This window comes from Mauremys mutica, chromosome 7, assembly GCF_020497125.1.
Source record: "Mauremys mutica isolate MM-2020 ecotype Southern chromosome 7, ASM2049712v1, whole genome shotgun sequence".
NCBI lineage: Eukaryota > Metazoa > Chordata > Testudines > Geoemydidae > Mauremys > Mauremys mutica.
The window spans coordinates 10,470,022-10,490,397 of NC_059078.1; the positions used below are offsets into that span (position 1 = coordinate 10,470,022).

General features: G+C 45.1%; 1 protein-coding gene across 6 annotated transcripts in view; it reads right to left on the reverse strand.

Annotated features, from left to right (window-relative positions):
- The window catches only part of PROK2 (prokineticin 2), a 224,388-nt gene that overhangs the window by 125,482 nt on the left and 78,530 nt on the right, over positions 1-20,376 (reverse strand). Inside the window, exon 5 of one of the 6 annotated variants that reach the window (XR_006580821.1) lies at positions 8,640-9,057. The exons of 4 other annotated variants lie outside the window; for them this stretch is intronic. The gene's annotated coding sequence lies outside the window, so the exon portion shown is untranslated. Of the gene's footprint in view, positions 1-8,639; positions 9,058-9,084; positions 9,373-20,376 lie in introns of those variants that run through there. One more of the 6 variants, XR_006580815.1, reaches the window with a different exon arrangement.

Sequence of the window (20,376 nt, forward strand, 5' to 3'; positions counted from 1 at the left end):
CTTGGAATCAGGGAAAAACTTCACAGTCTGGAAAGCAGGGCTGGGTGGGTAGTAATCCAAAATGTAATGAGTTTGGGCTTTACGAGGCATTCATAAACCAGGCTCGTTATTTACTAATCTATGAAAATACTCAATGAACATGGCTGTTCTTCGGCGTACTCCTGCAGCGTCCAGTGTTAGTATTTGAGATTCAAGCTTAAAAACGGGTCGCCCATGCCATCGGTAGGTCAAATGCACATATTAAGTTCTGAATATGAGCTCTAGGGGGAAGCAGGCAGACTAGTTTAGAAGCTTCACCGATCTGTGAATGCTAAAGGGCTCAAATAAGGTCAAATTGAACCGAATGCCTGGTATTCACAAAATAGTCAAACATTTGTTTTCCAGGATTTAATGAGTTCCGCTGAAAACCCACAGCCTGGTTTTCCAGGGGAAGTAGAACTTGATTCTGAAAATTCTTTGGTGGTTTTTTAAATGGTCAGTTAATGCTATTTCCCTGTGTAAAACTTACACCATCCAACGTAACTTTTTTCTGGAGCACTCATGTGCTGTTTTAGGAATAAGAACAGAGGCTGGAGGTGTTGGTGCAGGCTTGGATATTTGGAAACCAATTAAAAATGGGGGGGAAAGAATTAACTTTGAGATGTGTCCGTCTATAATTAGCTATGATTTTGGTTTCCAGGACTATTTTTCTTGCCCAATACCTCACACCTCCTTTGTTCAGAGATGCTTTAATTAGATCAATCCAGTGCAATGGTTTTCTGTGTATAGAAATCAACACAGAAATACATCTGCAAGATGGAAGAGAGTCGGCAGTCTCAATGGACAAGGGCACACCAATACATGGAGAAAGTTTAGCATCAAATTTCCTAAGCTTTGGGACTGCTGCTTTGCTAATGCGGTGTAGACTTTAAATTTAAAAATGCAAAAATTACTCTTAAATTTCTTTGTGTAACCTTTTAACGGTGACTTCTCATAAGGTCAATGGCTACTGACCATTAGGGACAATTTCTGATATCATTACTCATGCTGATTAGCACCTTACTCCATGAGCAGTCGCTTCCATGGTGCTAATCAATTTGAGTAAGGGTATCAAAATCTGGATTTTGGTGTCCTTTGGTGGATACTGTTGAAGATTTTGAGCCAGATTTGGCTACTTTGGCTTCAGTGGGGCTACGTAGATTTGTACCAGCTGAGGATCTGGCCCTTGACCCATAGCAGCACTAGTATAGGGTATGTATACAGTGCACATTTAACTGAGGTTTTTACCTGGGTTTCAGCCATAAGCCAACCTACCATCCATCTACCCCTTTTGGAGGTGCTTTAAGCCAAGCCTAGCTGACTTGGCGGAGGGGGCGGTAGGGGGCGGCGGGAAGGGGGAAGGGAAGGAGGCTAGAGACCAAGCTCTACTGTAACTTGGACGGGAACCCATCTACTTCGCTGTGGTTAATCGGTGCATCTGAAGAAGTGGGGTTTTTACCCATGAAAGCTTATGCCCAAATAAATCTGTTAGTCTTCAAGGTGCCACCGGACTCCTCGTTGTAGCAATGAAGGGTTATTATGGATGGCTCATTCCCATGATTATGAGTTAGGAATGTACCGATCGATGAAGCCATTATGGTCTTTCAAGTCAATTCGAGGATAATGAGAGAATCCTATACGCATCCATAACAATCTCAAAGGAGAATAAAAACTTGAAGGGTCTTAGCCAAAATCCCAAATCTGAACACACCTGAACTCTGGGGTGTTTGAAATCCAGACATGGATGTAAACTTTGCAAATGGCCAATATCTTTATTATGGGTTAAGCCACAAGTGGGTCAAAAAGTGAGTGAAATTCAATGGGTCACGTTATACAGAAAGTTAGACCAGCTGATCATTGTGGTCCCTTCTAGCCTTAAAAATCCACCGGTTTCTGACCCAAAACACTCTTGCACCAGGCAGATTTTGAAACCCAGATCTGAAATGTGTGGCGGCGTTGGTCTCAGTCTAAAGAAAAGAGGGTGAAAAGAATCTAGTCACTGAAAGTGTATTGGGTCCTTGAGGCAGAAGTGATTTCATGATAGCTGAAAAGTTCATAATGAAAGCTTCTCCTTCTGCCCATAAACTACATCTTTGTACACCGCACAAGTGAAATGTCTGAGTTCTGCAGCACATGAAATTTTGGTGACTCATTCAAGAACTTTCAGCTCTGGAGATCATTTTCATTCAAATATGTGCTGACCATTAAGCTAGTGATTCTAACACAAGGAGGAATAATGCTTTCCAGTTTGGGGTCGGACATTAACATTAATGCGTTTCTGCCAGATGTGTTGCCTTAAACATGGTTATGGAGGAGAATAATTTGTTTTTTCCACATACTGTGGCATGGCTTGGAAGCCAATGCTCTGACTTCATGCCTGCATTTGTCCCGATGGGGATTTGGATGCATTTATCACTGTTACAATCTGCCAGTTCAGAGGTGTCTTCCCTGCATTTATTATAACTCTGCAACACATGGGTTAGCAGGCTGGATTGCCTCACTTTTATCCTGTCAGTAACTCAGAGCACAAGTCTAATTGAATTGTAGCAGAAGGGCTGCACACCCTCAGATATGCAGTGGCAGGATGGAGAAATGTATATTCCCCTAAATCTTTAACTCCTAATTTGCCATTTTAACAAAATCTTGAGCTAACTTGATATGAGCCCAACAAATTTGGAAAGATTTAGGTACTCAGGTGCTTGAAAGCCTTTATGGAAATTTTCTTCTGGGAACTCCCACCACGGTCTTGTTAGATCTCAGATTCTACCAGCAAACAGGTTCCACTGAGGTTACAGCTGTAGTTAATGCTTAGATGGAAGACCAAACTCCTCAGTTACCATGGGAATTTGCATGGAACAAAAAACAGAACAACTATCTAAGGGAAACTCAGGATGCTGTAGAAAGTGATAGTGGCAATTCATTAACTGACACTTTCCTCTCAAAGATCAATACTAGTCCAATGCCTCAGCATGGTGTTAGGGGGAAGTGCTCTCTTCAGGGTGACATGTAAAACAAACATAAGCCCTGGCCATTAGCAGTATTAAGGTTCCCATAGCGCTTTTCACCAAAAGAAGAGTGTTCTCATCTCAGTCTCGTGGTGAAATTCCACTTGCCATTTCGACTGACTGCTCTAAATTGCTAGGTTTCACCCAGAAGTGGCTGCATTTCATTTGTCAGTGTATTAAAACAGTAAACCAAAAGGCTTTGGGTTCCTTTAAAAAGCACAAGATAGCCTTGTATTGAGAATGTACAGTCCAATGTGGACCTGCAGAATGATGCTTCAGCAATGGAAAGGAAGGGGATGGCCCAGGACCTAGACGCTGACCCCGTGAGTGCTCCAGCCCTGGAGCACCCACAGGAAAAAAATAGTGGGTGCTCAGCACCCACCAGCAGCCCCCAATCAGCTCCTCCCTCTCCGTCCAAACACCTCCTGCCCACTGGCAGGCCCTGCCAATCAGCTCCTTCCCCTCCCTCCCAGTGCCTCTTGCCCGCTGCAATCAGCTGTTCAGCAGCAGGCAGGAGGTGCTTGGAGGGAGGGGATGGAGCGAGGGTGGGGTGTGCTCGGGGGAGGGGGCAGAAAGATGCAGAATGGGGGTGGGAAGAGGCAGGGTGGGGCCGTGAGGGACACGCTGGAGTAGGGGCGGGGCCTGGAGCAGATCTGGGGGTTGAGCACCCCAAGGAATGAGAAAGTTGGCACCTGTGGCCCAGGAAGAAAATATTCACTGAATATTCAGGCTCAGAGAAAGACACTGCAGTGGGTGTTCAGCATTTTTCATTTCGACTTGGAGGTTCCCACAAGAATCCGCTAATATTCTACTCAGGTGAAAGCTCCATCCCTGGGAAAATTGAAAACTAAACTGGACAAAGCACTAGAAAATACTCCAACAAATCAGTGGCAAGCTAGGACTTTACTTGTCACTATGCTGCACCATGTGGCCATTTGGAACAATATGGGCAGCCATGGGGATGACACCCATATCCTCCTGCTCCAAAAGCACAAGCTGAAGATGAATCTCTCTTAGCAGTATAAGGCCTGTGACACACACCTGAGCAGTTCTGATTCCACCCAGTAGGGGGCAGTGGAACACCACCACACTAGCCAGTTTATTATAATACTGTTCTATCGAGAACAATACTGCACTACAGGAGGATGGACTAGATCTGCAGGGGGTGAACCAACAGATCTTTTCCACCTCTAATTCACGTGAGTTAGGCAACTCATCTCTGGTGTGAAGCAAGGATAATTAAGACGATGATCAGCAGCTAAAGGATCCTAACTCAGCATCGACCGTTTCCTCTTTCAATGAGTCCCATCAATGCAACAGATTACAGATGGGGGGAAAAAAAACACACAGAGCTGCACATGGTGCCTGCTGTACCTTGGGAAGATTCAGTGTCACAAGTGAGCATTCAGTAGATTAGGCCAGGTGGGTGCCATTACCTAGAAATAAAGTGAGGGCATCCATGGGGCACCAAAGCTGTTAATATTTTAGCATTATCTCAAGCCAGGCTGTCATTCCTCCTGGCACAGCGAGCCCACAAATCTCTTGTCTGGAAAATTATCCTTCTGCAACAGTGGAAGTAGTTACCATGGCAATCAGAAAAGCTTCTCAAACCAAATCTACCAAAATACTGATCGGACATCCAGAGTTCCACAGGCCTCTCATTAACAAGAAGAACAAGAAATAAAAACCAACGAGACACAGTGGCAAGATAAATTAGGTTCGGAAAGAGTCGACAGCTCTTAAGCGATGATTCATTTGTCAATGCTTGCGTATAAACATGTGAAACCTTGGTGTCTAATTATTTCCCGGCTCCTACTGGATCTGCAGCCTCTCTCCTCTTCATAATCAAATGCACAAAGACAGGGTGGATTCAAATGCAGCATCTCCCTCTGGTTCCTGCTGCTCCATTGTGCACTAGTATTAATAACTAGTGCCAGCAGCGGAGTAGAAGGGATTTAAGAGCCTGATACTTAGCTGGTGTACATTAGTATAGATGTAGTGACTTCAGCTGGCATAAATCTACATAAGTCCCTTGATGTTCTGGCCCAAAATTCTTTCCCTAGATTCACTCTAAAAGTCGTCTTTTCCGCTAGTGCTTACAATGCATACATCGCTTTCCAACTATAAAAGAAGTACAGACCCTTCCCCGGAGAGCTGCATTCTAGAGGACGAGAGAGACACAAACTCCCAAATGGAAGGAGAAAGAGTAAAAGAGTGGAAGAAAAGAGGTGGAAGAGGAGGAGGACTCCCAAGGAGAGAAGCAGAGACTCAGGAGAGGACAGTATTGTGAAACTCAGAGTGGAAAAAATGTTAAGAGGAAAGGTATGATTGACTGGGTCACCAACAGCAGGCACATCCAGGAGGATGTGGATGGGAGAGAAGCCCTGAGATCTGGCCAGGAAGATGTCATGGGACAGCTTGGTAAACGGGCAGTTTTACTGGCGTGCAGAGTGTGGAAGTAGCAGCGGAAGAGAAACTTGAGGCAATGGTTATAGACGACACAATGGAACAAACCCACATTGTTCAAAGTCCCCAAATTACGCTGCCTTTCTTAGGCCATGAACGCTGAATCTAAATATTGTTTCAGAACTGGTGACAGAGAAGGGCCAGCAAGCCAAAGGGGTAGGTTCTCTAGAGTTAGATCAAACCTGACGTCTGGGAAGAGCTAGGGATGAGGTGGTAAGAGGCAGCTGCAGTGCTGGAAGGAAGGGGGTTCAGGGGCGGGGGTGGCAGTAAGTGGGGCAGGGGTGAGATGCGGGGCAATCCCTGTGTTAGGGAGGGTGGCATCAGAGAACTGTATGACACTTCATGTCATGCTGGCAGCAGCAATTCTAAGTCCCCAAAGCAGTTTGCTTGCAGGCGTGTTTCACAGTTGAGATGCCACCTTCGTGGTTTTATAGGAATAACTCTAATCGCTTCTTAGCAGCTCCCAACCAAGGCTCAGCGCGCTTTTCTGTTGGGTGGGGAACTCTTATTATCCCCTTTGTACAGATGGGGAACCCCGAGCACAGAGAAGTTAAGTGACACACCTAACGGCTCCTAGTCCCTGCTGGCCGACAGACTGAGACATGGACTTAGGAGTCAAGACTCCCACATCCGGCCTGGCAGCACAATGCACTATCCCCTAACCCCGGGCCAGAGCTCAGCCTCATGATCTGGTGCTAGTTCAATTTCAGGTACAACTCCTCAAGAGAATGGCTTTGGTTATTCCTTAGCCAAATACTACACAGAGAGACCTAATGCTAATGCTGCTCTCAGACAGCAAACCTCAGTCGGTTCTGTAAGGTGAAATCCTGAACTTCTCATCAAATCGGTAACTGCTTTCACAGTATTTTTGCCTTGCCAGAGACTTTTAAGGGCTTTGGGCTATCCAATGAGAACCTACATCACCAATTTTCTTTGTACATTTTTCCTTTCTCACCGAACGCTTAATGTTCCAGAAAAGAGAGGTTAGACAAAATCCTTACAAGCTCCCATCCGCAACAAGAGAGTCATGGGGAAAGACAAGTTGGATGAACAATATAATGAAGTGTACCACTATTAGAGTTCACGCTATATTGTATTGTGCAAAGCAGGGAGAAAATAACCATCTGAAATACCCTGCCGGGCTTTTAAAAAGTTAACTTTCCTGCATGCCTTCAGCTAGAAAACCTTCCGCACTTTTGTATTGCACGTTTCAACTCTGCTCTTGTCTATTTCACCCTGTGCTCCTTTCAGCCAAAACTCTACTTACCTAGAAGAATCCTAATATCAGAATAGGAGATTTTAGGTAATATGTTGCTTACAAACGTGAAAGCACATGGATGGTATTCATTATTCAGAGTTTGGAGCAGAACGTTCAGTGAAATAATAGACTAGATTGGGGTAGTCAATTATTTTTTGTCAAGGTCCAAATTTCTTGGTCGAGGTCCAGACTCCAGAGAAAATAATAAAAAACCCAAAAATGTTAATAAGTAAATAAAAATAATTCAGGGTCCATTCAAAAGTGTCTGCCAGTCTGGATTTGGCCTGTGGTCCGCCTATTGACTACTCCGGCTTTAAAGAGTCCAGGCACTGCTGGTGAACACCGCCATCACTGATTCTTTCCTCCTTGGAGGATATGGGGACTTTCTTAAAGGACCATGCCACCGGGGAAACTCCATGAAGGATTCCAATTCACAGGCTGCTCATGGGATGGGACGGGGGGTGCTGTTAGGGCCACATCTCCCTGAAATTCTTGCTCTGATGTACCTTACATAATGGGTGATTTGATTTTTTGCAAACCCGTGTCCCAGAAACGTAAGTCCCATTTCCCAAGCCCTCCAGGCTTGCAGGTTGTGTGCACATATGTGCATCTGAGTGCAAGAGCAGAGGCGTGGGGAGAGATGTGCAGGAGATCAGACTGGATGATCACGATCGTCCCTTCTGACCTTAAAGTCTATGAGATTTTAGATAGAGGATGATTTGGCCTCACTGTAAATATAAGAAACTGCCAATTTTTCATTGCAATGGGGTAGATCAAGGTGTGGTCAAAGAGCACTGAACTATGGCTATTCATCATCTCTTTCCAAGGTGCATAAGAGGCTCTGGCAAGCAAAGCAGAAGTTACAGCAGCGTCCAGGCTGCTCTGACCCACACCAGGCCCCTGCGTGGCCTCAGAATTCCAGGAACACAAGAAGTATCTTCAAGCCACCTTTCCTTCCTCTCCATCTCTGGCCCAGGTGTAGGTAGACCGTGACCAGGACTCCTCCCCAAGACCCATCTGCTTTCAGCACCTTCTTTCGTCCAGCCCCACTGAGCTCAGGTGCAGGAGAAAATGTGGTGTATCTTTTTGGGGTAGCCTACAGGGTCATGAGAGAAAGCTAGTCCTGTTGCTTTTACCCAGTTGAAACTGCAGCATGCTGAAGGGTTTTTTTTGAATGTATTTATTTATGTCGGGCTCTCACAAAGAGTCTGCTTGATTAGTCTTATTTAAAATATGATTGTCCCTAAAATCTTTGTGCATAAATCAGTCTCAGGGCACTGCGCCTGCCTCGCTCTCATGGCTCCCAGCTGAGAGGATTACTCAGCCTAAACAAAAGAGGCACATAAAAAACAAAGAAAAAAAAACCCCAAAACAAAACATGCAGACAGGCAGGGGGAAAAAACTCCAACCCACTAGCCCTACGCACTAACAGTAACCGATCGTCTCCAGCTGAGCTGAACCACTCAGAGACTCATTCCAATGACTGAGCTCAGAGGGGTTGGAAAGGAACCTGGCCGTGTGGCAAATTCTGTGCTCAGGCCAAGCAACACACACTGTTTCAGTGCTGTAGTAAATTTAATTTGTTGCAACTGTTTCAACAATCCCTAAGCCCCTGTAGCACTGTTACATACTAAAATTGCTCAACGTTATTTAAAAATGGGGGAGAGGGGAAGAGAGAGAGGGGCAGAAAATGCTATCTAAACAGATTCACCATTTGGCATAATTTAAGCACCCATTATAGCTTGGGCAGCTGGACAATATAAAAGCCACTAAAATTTAAAAAATATAAAAAATAATAATGAATAATCCCAGAGCATTTATCAAATGGTTTGAGCCAAATGGCTGTTCTATTGTTCTTTAATTTAATGTGTCTGGGTGGAGGGGATAAAACTGTACACTTGATGTTCTGGAGTTTGTTTAAAAGAAAAAGGGAACGGGTTTTCTCAAGAAGTGGCATGGGAAGAATTTTAAACAACGTATTTTGCACTTGTAAGATGAGCTAGTCTTGGTGCTGGCATAAGTGGACAGCTGACCAACCAAAAAAAGGCAAGGAAAAAAAAGGGCTAGATTTACATGGTAATGAACCTTTATGATAAAGCTGGAGGTCAGTATTGATTGCAGCGAACCTCTTGTACTTTTCCCTTCATTGTCTTAAGGAAGCGAGTTCTTTCACGCGCAAGAGACCCATGTGCTTTGATTGCTGTGCCCATACAGAGCCTCCATGTGCTTGAGTGAGGCTCCCATGGCTTCAGTGGGGGACTGCAGGGGCACAGGGATCTGCCCAGGTGATTCTCTTTGCAGGATTGAAGCCTAAGGTAGGAAAACAAAAGAACAAGGGAAAACCTGGAAGATGAACAATAGAATCCCTTGTACTTCTATGGCACCTTCCATCTGAGGATTTAAAGCAATTTACAAACATGAACTAACGGTGACCCGCAGTTTGGGATTGTGCCGTTGTTTCAGTTCTTTATGATGTGTAGAAAAGAACCTTTCCGAGTGTCTTTGCTTGTTTTTAACCTCAGAAATAACTGGAATGTCAAGTCTGGTCTTCCCTGGTTTGTTTGGCAAAAGTCTTGGGGGAAGGGTCTCGGTCTCAGAGCATGTAGAGATGGCAAGTTCTCACACCTGTATTAAAATGAGCAGGGTTGTTGACTCCTTAATTAGTCACTTCGCTGACTAGATATTAGCAACAAAAAACAAAGAATTCAAGTGATCTTGACTAAAAATCCCTTCTCCTCGCCACTGTTCAACTTTACTCTGAATTAGCCTGGCCCTATGTGAGGATTTAAACCAATGGATCTGCCAAGTTGCCAACCCACTGGTGCCATCCTGCCTCCAAACCCTCTCTGTGCTGCCTGGAGGAGATGCCAGAATGGGGTACATGGAGTTACATGCCATGGAGAGGCTATGAATCCACACCCCGTGGATTAACTCCTTTAGCTCAGCCAGTGGAGCAAAGATACTGTGCATCCAGGTGAACGGGCACGATTGCATATACAAGAGGCCATTGTGCCCCAGCACCAGGTGCATGGACTGCACAGATTCCATGTGCACTGGCCCTACACCAATGTCATTCCATCGTTGTAGGAGGGAAATTATTTAACCTGAAAAGGTGAATCACACCTCTACACCTCTTGTTCACAGCACACCACATGTTCCTGCTTCCCTTCCAGGGACACTGGGCTCTTTGGTTCTCAGGGTATTTTGAATGAATTTGTTCATCTGCTCTTTTTCCTTTTGCCAGCATGGCCTCTCTGTTGTTATTTGTATAACTTAACTCTCTGAATAAGACCGAGTGTTCTGGTTTATTCTGTTATCTACTGAGTTTCAATTTGATCATGTAGCAGAATCCTCACTGTGCCCTGCTTCTGCTGTAGTAAAAGACCATGTCTCTGAGCTACCATCATCTCAATGCCAAACACCATAATCTGAGAGATCCGGCTTCATTCAGAAGTAGAGTTGCATGGTTATTGGCCATATCGTCAGGATGGACCACACTGCCTCCCCACCTCCCCACACACACTGTGACATCCTGGCACGCCCTTATTCACCATCATCGTATAATTAGGATCTGTTTTGTACAAAGTATGCCGTCTGAGACATCATTCTATAAGTTTTGATCTGCTAGACATTGGATCTCATTGGACTGTATGTGCTATCGTCTGTGAAGTTATGAAGTTTGGCTGTGTATGTGTTACTGAAACATGTTGTGAGGTTGAAAACACCCACAAGCAGCCTTTCAGGTACAAGAGTGAAAAGGCCAAACAATGTTAAAGGCTTATTGAGGAAATACACACGAGCACACGGATTACCTCAGGAACTGTGTACGATAGAAACCTCTCAGAGATAGCACTACACACTGGGAACTGTTTGACCCAGGTCACAGCAAAAGAGCTTTCCAGCAATTGGGAAGAAGATATAGAAGGGGGACAATGACATCATGATGGTACCTCACTCTCCCTACAACAATATACTTGAAAATACCTGAGGAACAAAGACTGACCTGGGGGAAGTGATGGTCTCAGGGTAAAGGGATTTCTAGCCTGTATATGAAAACCTGGGAAGCCCAAGCTGCAAAGCAAAGACAGTATGTGCCTTAAGAATCTGCCAGCCTATTTATCACACAGGGTGAGAATTTGCTAATTCATATCCTACTTTAAAATGAGTTTGCATTTTTGTTTATTTACTAGGTAATCTGCTTTGATCTGTTTGCTGTCACTTAGAATCACTTAAAATTTACCCTTCTGTAGTTAATAAACTTATTTTGTGTTTTAATCCAAACTAGTGTATGTTCAACTAAGGTGTCTAGGGAAAATCTCAGCTTGGCTACCACAAGTGTGCATGGTCCTCTTCACACTGAAGAAGAGGCAGACCGGGTATTATATTGGCCAGATTTGACCAGGGCAGGACGGTACTGTTCTGGAGTCCTAGACTGGGAGGCTGGTGGTTAGAGAGCCTGTGTGTAACTGCAGCTGGGTGTGTCCCTACCTGTGTGAACGCTGGTGAAAGTGCAAGCCTGGAAGGCTTTGCAGCTTGTCATAGCAGCACAGTATGAGAAGGAGCCCTGGCTGGTGGGTCAGAGGGCTCAGTGGTACCCCAGTTCCAGGTGACACCCCAGGGGGAACCTGTCACACACACCGCCTCAGCACACCATATTTTCAAACTCTCCATCGATGCGCAAGGGGGGTGCACACCATGACCTTTCCTGGAATTGCCCACGGGACCACCCCAGAGATGTATGGATTCACAGATGTGGGAACTTCACTCTGATGATGTCTGGTATGATGTCATCAACCAAGGTCACTCTGGCTGGCACAATGGTTTTCAGTAGATTATGCATGTTTGGTGATGATCTCAGCTGCATTTGTTGTTGCTGAATAGATGCCCTAGTTTAAGGCTTTCCTTTTCCAGAGAAGAGGGAGGCCTTTTCACCCTGCCAAAGCATTTAAGCCAAACCAGGTTTCCTTTTCTTGACTTCTTCCATCTGGTTTCTATCTGACCTGTGAAGCTGTCCAATTTATAGCTATTCAATGAGATTTCCATTCCATCCAGCCTTTCCTCGACATAGTGTTAATTTCAACCAGGTTACTTTCCTGCCCTCCTGGAAGAGATTTAGATCGGTTTGTTACAGTTTTATCATACGCATTCCAACACATTCAGAATATTTCAAAATTCTTGCACATGTATGTAGATATGTTGAAGTGAGTCATTCTGGAGAATTTACTGTTCAGTGCAGGGCTGGAAACGGGAGTGGTTATATTGTGAAAGGGTGAAGACAGAGGAAAAACAGGTGCTTGCTATCTTGTAATCCTTTAACTCCACATTGATCACACACAGTCCCCCTTTCCCCAGCACCACTCCCTTAGATCATCTCTTCTCTTTCATCTTCTCTTCTCAATGGTTATTTCTCTTTCCTTTTACTCCCAGCTGGATGCCTTCCTCAGAGTGGGTCACGCTGGAAACAATGCCAGATCAGACCGCTCATTTCTGTAGCATGCAGACAAAATGCCAAAGGTGGTGGGCAGATTTCACCAAACAGGCCTTGCAGGCTCAGGGAGTGGGGGAAGAGGGCCGCAAATCCTAATTTGAGAACAGGACCATTTGCACACCCAGTACTGGGTTCCAAAATAAGATACAAAGGGCGATCTGACCGGCAGAAGAGAGCTGCTGGAGAGTGCACAGTAAATGCATTAGTTATGAAGCTGATTATTTACACCCAGGTTGCCATTTACACTAAAGCTACATCTACCCTGCGAGGTAGGGATGTTCCTCCCCTGCGCTCATACGCATACTCGCGCTCGCTCTCATCAAGCAAGCACAAGCCGAGTTGTGCCCAGGGCATACCCACCAGTTTCAGATGGGTTTGTATTCTGCATGGCTCAGCCAAGGACAGTGACCAGACAGCAAGCATGAAAAATTGGGACGGGGTGGTGGGGGGGGGGGGTAATAGGCACCTATATAAGACAAAGCCCCAAATGTCAGGACTGTCCCTACAAAAATCGGGACTTCTGGTCACCCTACAGCCAAGCCTCCGCTGTTGCCACCTGTACTAATATGGCTCCACTGCTATTTATACTTGCGTTCGCTTGATGAGCACTAGCATGAGTATGCCTACATGAGCCGGCGAATCACTCCCTAGCTCTGAGTGCAGACGTAGCCTAAAGCTCCTTTCCAGCATTCTGACAGCACAGAGAGGCTTCAGGGTGGCTGTATCTTACATTTCCACCCACTTTAAGAACAATGTACAGGACCCTCAGTGTAAATAAGAATCTAGCCCTTAATGTTAACGTTGTCTGCACAGTCCTGGGACTAGCTCCCAGTCTCGTGCACACCAGTTTTACAATGATTGCAGTGGAGGGTGTTACTGCTGGATTACAGCAAGGTGCATGAGAGCTGAAAGAGGTTCCGGACATTCTGAAGATGCCCATTCCAAGTTAACGTTCTCCCCCGTCACTAGTGGGCAGGGAATGATTTCTGTAATTCTGCACCATTAACTTCTAAGGCGATTGGACTATTGCTGAATCAAATTTCAGATCTAATTGTAACATAAGACCTATGGTTTGGTTAGGTAGGGCCTAGGTCAACAAAACACTTAAGCACAGGCTTAACTTGAAACAGGAGAGTAGCCTCAATGATTCAATGGGACGGCTCACATGCTCTAAGTTATGCTTGAGCTTAAGTGCTTTGTTGAAACAGCACCTTGGTAATATTTTTTATAGTTAATCCCACAGCATTATAAACGAGCAGTGTAATGCGGAATCTGCTAACCAATGATTTAAAACCATAAGAGTAAGCCAACGGGACATGTTCAGAAGCAAACATCAGTTCTGTTTGGTTCTACGCTCTGCTTCTCTGCCTTCAGCTGCCAAAACCTCAGTCAGGATCAGCTCTTGCCAAGGATAATAAGCATCACCTTACATTGCCAGACTTGTTTGTTTCTCATTATCATGAGGTTCTGACTCCATCCAGGTAGCCACATTATGCATCGTGCAGCCACACATGTTAAAACAGCCCCCCTATTTCAAGTTGGAAAACGAACAACCCCACCACCACACACAACTCACCATGCTGCTTAACTGACATGAGACATTCCTCTATGCATCTTGAAGGTGAGGAATCCATCCCCTTTGGTTGCTGAGGAGCTTTCTGTAGCATCATCAAATTCAAATGCATTACTTCTGGCTGCAATTGGAGAGTGCAGCTCTGGGGTTCAGTCTGGCACAACCATCTTGCCTTCTATTCTAAGACCTGAGAAATTGATGTGGTGCTCACTCCTGATACATCATCATTATCACAGTCATTAAGAAGATTCATAGATGTAGTCAGTTGTGCAAGGTACATATTGTAACACTTGGCAAAAGGAGAGTAAGGTTAGGAGGGGAACTTAATTTGATTGCAGTTTCCTTTGACACATCGTATCACAGGATTAGACAATTGCCATACCCAGGTAAGAACCCATATGAAATTTCACAACATGCTCCTGCTGTATAGCTTTCCTGCTCTATTTAATCTTCCATGAACGCCGTTTCCTTCACTGCACTTTGCCATCTTTTGTATTCCTTAATTTTCCTCTCTCCATATCCATTATTGTGATCAATTGTAAGAAGAGTTATTTAAAAACCTTTGGACTATAATGGGCATGGTGTTTCTAAAAAAAATAAATAAAGCAGCACCCCAGGAAATTCTTGCTTATTTCAGCCTTCCAATTTATGCCATCATGCATCACACGGTACTCTAATGTCTCACTAATCTGCAGCTCAATCTGCTGTTAAGCCGATTTATGATGCGGCAGCTCTCACCGAGGTTGTCTGATGTTCATCTGTTGATTGAATCATCTGCTACGTGTGATTTGCCAATGTGCCAGGGCAACCAGGGGCTCTTTTCTGCAGGAAAAGCTAATTGGCTCTCACAGTCCTGCAAATGACACCATGCAGATGGTACTCTGCTCCTGCGTTGACACCCCCCCACCCGACACACTGATTTCAATGGAGCTCTATACAGACAAAAGGGCTGCCCGGGCAAATCAAGCTGCAGGATCATTGTCAATGTGGAAAAAGTTTCCAAACAGACCTGATCAGAACTCAGGGACTTTTTGAAAACTTTCCAATTGGGTTTGGAACATGGAAGTGAAGTTCCTCAAGCCACACACAACTGTACTCATCCCACGTCCCCTATCTAGAGACTACTGCCCTGAAATGATCTTTCTCCCTTCTGCCTGCTCAACATTATTGGCCCGTAATGACAGTTGTGATTTCTTTCCCAGAGACCACTACCATGGCCAGGGCCCTTTCTCTTCCTCTCGCCCAGCTGCCTTCTTTATCCAGAAATGATCTTAGACGTCTGCTCACTGGGATCTCCTGGTCGAGCCATCGTTCCTTTCTCAGCATTGATAACAATGTGCCAAACTACTAGATGCTTCCCAGAAACCAGAGATAGGCATGAGCCAGAACTACAGATCTGATTACGCCCACTGTCTGGGGGAAGTTTGGATGTGGATCTGGAGCCAAAGCAAAACAAAGCACCGCATCACTTGGCTATTTGCTGGGTCCGAGTATATCTTTCTGAATCAGAGCATATCTTTCTGAAAAACAAACAGGAATTATTCCTGGAAGTTCTATGGCCTCTGTTACGCAGGAGGTCAGACTAGATCAGTGGTTCTCAAACTTTTGTGCTGGTGACCCCTTTCACATAGCAATCCTCCGAGTGTGACCCTCCTTATAAACTATAAACACTTTTTAATATATTTAACACCATTATAAATGCTGGAGGCAAAGCAGGGCTTGGGGTGGAGGCTGACAGCTCGCAACCCCCCCATGTAATAACCTCGTGATCCCCTGAGGGGACCTGACCCCCAGTTTGAGAACCCCTGGACTAGATGATCACAGGGGGCCCTTCTGGCCTTAGACTCTATGCCAACAAAATACTGCATCACTCAACTGTTTGCTGGGTCCAACAGGGCCTATTCTATAATCCAGCCCTATCTACTCTAGCCTTAAAATGTCCCATAGTTGTTTGTGGCTGCCAGTGCAGCTCCATTGGAGGCAGCAAGGTGCGAGCAGGAGTGTTCTGAGCGGTAGTGCTGTTCCACTCTGTGGTCTAGAAGATGACAGCAGTTCAAACACCAGTTCCCTCCAGCAACTTGTGTATGCAGCATCCATTCCCCTGGTCGCTACCCCCAGCAGAGCTCCATTTTGGGTCAATATTTACTCATGAGCTAATACAGTATGTTTCTGTGTTTAAAACATGGGATTTCAGAAGTACTGGAGAGTTAATGGGACCTCAGCATCCGGTCCTATATGAACTGCAGCATCTTTTCACATTTGCAGTCAGAGGAAGGTCCATTCACACAGAAGCACAAGTGTTGGAAGTAGGAGTGCTCGGGGTGCTGCAGCACCCGCTGGCTTAAGAACATAAGAACAGCCCTACTGGGTCAGACCAAAGGTCCATCCAGCCCAGTATCCTGTCTACCGACAGTGGCCAATGCCAGGTGCCCCAGAGGGAGTGAACCTAACAGGTAATGATCAAGTGATCTCTCTCCTGCCATCCATCTCCACCCTCTGACAAACAGAGGCTAGGGGACACCATTCCTTACCCATCCTGGCTAACAGCCATTAACGGACTTGACTTAACCTCCATGAATTTATCTAGTTCTCTTTTAGTTCTCGCTTGAAGTGGTTTCCATCATATGCATATGGCTCTCAGCACCTGCATGATACAAATTGTTCCAGCACCTCTGAACAGAAGCACTGGAATGTCGCTGGCATGAGAGATCCTGATGTTTCAGGAGACAAGCTGGTAGGAAAGCCCGGACGGTTTGTTTCGGACTGTTTCCAGCTGACACTTGAATGGCTTGCTGAGTTGACCATTTGAGCTGGTAAATGAACGGCACAACTTGTCTCTCATGGCACAGAATTTTCGGAACCAATTTGAACCACTTGGAAATAGAGGTCACCAGAGGCTGCTGGATGCCTCGAAAACAGATCTTTCTGGCTTTGCACAGGCTCTGAGACACAGTACAGGATGGAGAAGAACATTTGTTGGCAAACTGACTCTACCAATACCTCGACAGTGTAGACCTTCCAACTACTGTGGTTTGTGCTACTTTGACTTCTTCCACAGAACACAATGTAGAATGAGGTTTAAAATTTCCACAGCTACATCTTTGCCATTTGTAAGAGCTAACTATTACTGAAGAGTCCCTTTCCTTTTATCCGTTCTCATCTCAACTTGCTTTCAATGCTTTGTTTGTATTTATTTTATGGGTGCAAACATTTTTTTTTTAAAAAGCCTTGTAAATTGAAAATGAACTCCAGGTCCATCTGACTTTACCTAGGTTTTACTATTATGGTATTAGATGAATGATCTGTGAATCTTACTTGATAATTAGGCAATTAGTGCTATTGTCAGGGAAGCTGTTAACTACATTTGTACTGGGTTTTAAACTCACTGTGATTCCGGCCCCAAACAGGGAAATATTAGATGGTGGGACTACAAGAATACATCACTGTGATTATCTGGCTGTAAATAAACCCTCAGGATGTATGGTTTATTGTGGTGATAACATACATTTTGTAGGTTACATAAATTGAGCAATCCTGCTGACAGAGGAAAAACCTGCGATGCTTTCCTCTGGTTGCTAGGAAATAGAGTTTGCTCTCTGATCCTTACATGCTTTGGTGCACACTCATGACAAATGATAGATTCTGTACATGTGTGGTGGAGACCAGCCTGTTAGCAATCACTGAAAGAAGGCAAGGCAGAAACAGAGTGAAAGCCGAATTAATTTAACAAAAACAAAGAAGTATTTTTAGTGAAATTTAGTTCAATTAAATCTGTTTGCCCAAGGCATTTAGGAAAACGTAAAGGAAGGATAAAGTTAGCAATAAAGAGACAAGTGGTCAAAGACCTGGAGTCAGAGACAGATCTATTACACGAGCATAAGAGCTTGTATACATAAGGGATTTTCTCACCTATCAAAGCCCCTGGCGTAGAAGCGCTGTGGTTTCAAACCAGGGTAATTCACACTAGTGCAAGCCCCACTTCACCACAGGTGCAAAAGTTCCCAGTCTGGAGCGACTCCCAATTGACTTCTGAGGTCAGAGTAAATTGAAGGAGCTCCACTGGAGTTAATGGAACTCCACAGATTTACAACAGCTGCCTGGCAATCTGGCTTCCATTTACTAACTACAGGACGCTGCCTGTTGAAACGTATGGAAAGTGATCAGATAGGAATATGCAACAGCCGAACTGGTGCTAAAAGAGATACAGGCATAAATTCTTTTCACACACATAGACGAAGCCCACTTGTCCCCTCCTCAGCATTCGTAAGTGAGCATTTCTGAGATAATTAATTGTACTACACAATTATAATTAAAAGTCAGTAAAATAATCATAGGTGGTCATGTGATAGCCATTTCACCCAATCGGGACCTCACTGTGCTGCACAAACATATAGTAACAAACAAATCTTTGTCCCAAGAACTCACTGAGTTGGGTTCATAACAAGCTGGATCAGAAGGACTAACCAGACAGAGAGGAGTGGGAAGCAGGAGAAACGGAAGTCCAGGTAACAATGATATGAGCAGGCTTTCAGGTAGACCTGCCATGCACACAGTGGTAGTTGGCCAGCTGCCTGACTGTTATTTGGCAACTCTTCTCAGTCTCACCGCTGCCATAACAGGCGTGTTCAGAAATAGGTACATACCCCTCCGCTTGTTTCACTTTCTAGCACTGGTCCAAACCTTAAGGTGCTGAGCATGTACCGCAAGTGGTTACATATCCACAAGTCCCATTGAAGTCAACGGCCTTCCCTGGCCTGCTCTCACTGGGACCAGTGGGAGTCCCGCGAGTGACTTCCAATAGGAGCCAGTCCAGCGGATGCTGAAGGTTCTCAGCAGGGTCAGACTGTCATGTATTTCCTACCCATCAGAATCACTAAAGTGACTCTTAACCGGCAATAAATCAAAGTTATTTTTAAAAAGAAGTGACGTGCTAAGTGACGTGTGCAAATACACAGACAGTACATCCCTTGCCCGCCAGTCATTCTTTGGGGGGGGGTCATTTATTTGAGAATAATCTCTACACATTGTGATTACTCTGACTTATCCCTGCCACAATTTGCACATGGATCTAGGCAACAAATGTTAGGTACAGACATTAGAGAGGGCCCCAAAGTGCAAAATTGGGATAATTATAAAGATGGGATAGACCAGGCTTTTGGCTCTGCTCCAACTCTATAGGATATTTATTGGGGGGAAACGTTGAGGCCTCGCTCAGTTGGAGTCAGAGTTTGACTTAAGTGCCTTCTTCCCTCTGACTTGAATAGGTTTTCCTAGCACATCTTGAATTACCGGAGGAAAGGGAGCTGCTGAACCGTCAGTCACAGCGTCTGGCTAACAATCAATATTCTCTCCGGGACTCAGTATTGTGTGACTCAAACTTTCACACTCTAGGAGACAGATGCAGAGCCCACTTTTATTAGTCTGATAAAAATATAATCTTATCCCAGTGACACTATATTTCCCTAAGTCCTTTAAAGGACTTTGAGCCTCGTTTTCCTCCCTGGTGTAAGTTTTCTTCCCCTGAAATCTCCAAGTTCTTTTGAAAAGCTAAGATCATTTTGTTTATCATTTGCCTCCTTGCCTAATTACATTATTCAAGACCTTCTGATAGGAGACACAGAAAACGTTCACCTTGTCCTGATACAAATGAATTCAGAGGTCTCGTGGTTAATCTGAACCTTCCCATTCTGCTTTAATAGCATGTGTCCCGTCTTTGTTGGTCTGTTTCTTGCAAGGTCTAATGTCGTCTGCTGAGTGCTCGTATCGCCAGTGAACTTCAGTTGGTGTCCATGATGATCAGCACTTTGCAGGGTCTGACTTTGGAGCATAACTTCCTGAGTAAATTCTGTATATATGGCTCTATACCAGTGTTTCCCAAACTTGGGACGCTGATTGTTCAGGGAAAGCCCCTGGTGGGCCGGGCGGTTTGTTTACCTGCCGCATCCACAGGTCCAGTCGATCGCGGCTCCCACTGGCTGCGGATCGCTGCTCCAGGCCAATGGGAGCTGCTGGAAGCGGCGCGGGCCGAAGAACGTATTGGCTGCCGCTTCCAGCAGCCCTCATTGGCCTGGAGCAGCGAACCGCAGCCAGTGGGAGCCGCGATCGGCCAGACCTGCGGACGGGGCAGGTAAACAAATCAGCCTGGCCCGCTAGGGGCTTTCCCTACACAAGCGGTCCCAAGTTTGGGAAACACTGCTCTATACAATTGATTAGTAATAATAATATATTTGCATCCTGGTGCACTGGACAACTGTTAAATGTATAGTCTGGGAGTTGGGTGCCTAACCTCCTTAACCCCTGCAGCTACACCCCATAGCCTTTCACAACATCAGCAACTGCTCCACACAGTGACTAGTTAATCATCCAAGCCAATCTACTCCAGCACCTTTGTTCTGAGACTGCCACCAAAGATGTTAGACAGCAGCAATTGGTGGCAGTGAACAGGGAAGTGGAGTGAGACCAAAACTATTTCACAGGGGCCACTCAACAGCTGTCACGTAGTAGCAACTTTTGATCAGCAGCAGCCTGAGCAGAGAGTACCCATAACATAGACTGCATAGAGCAAAAC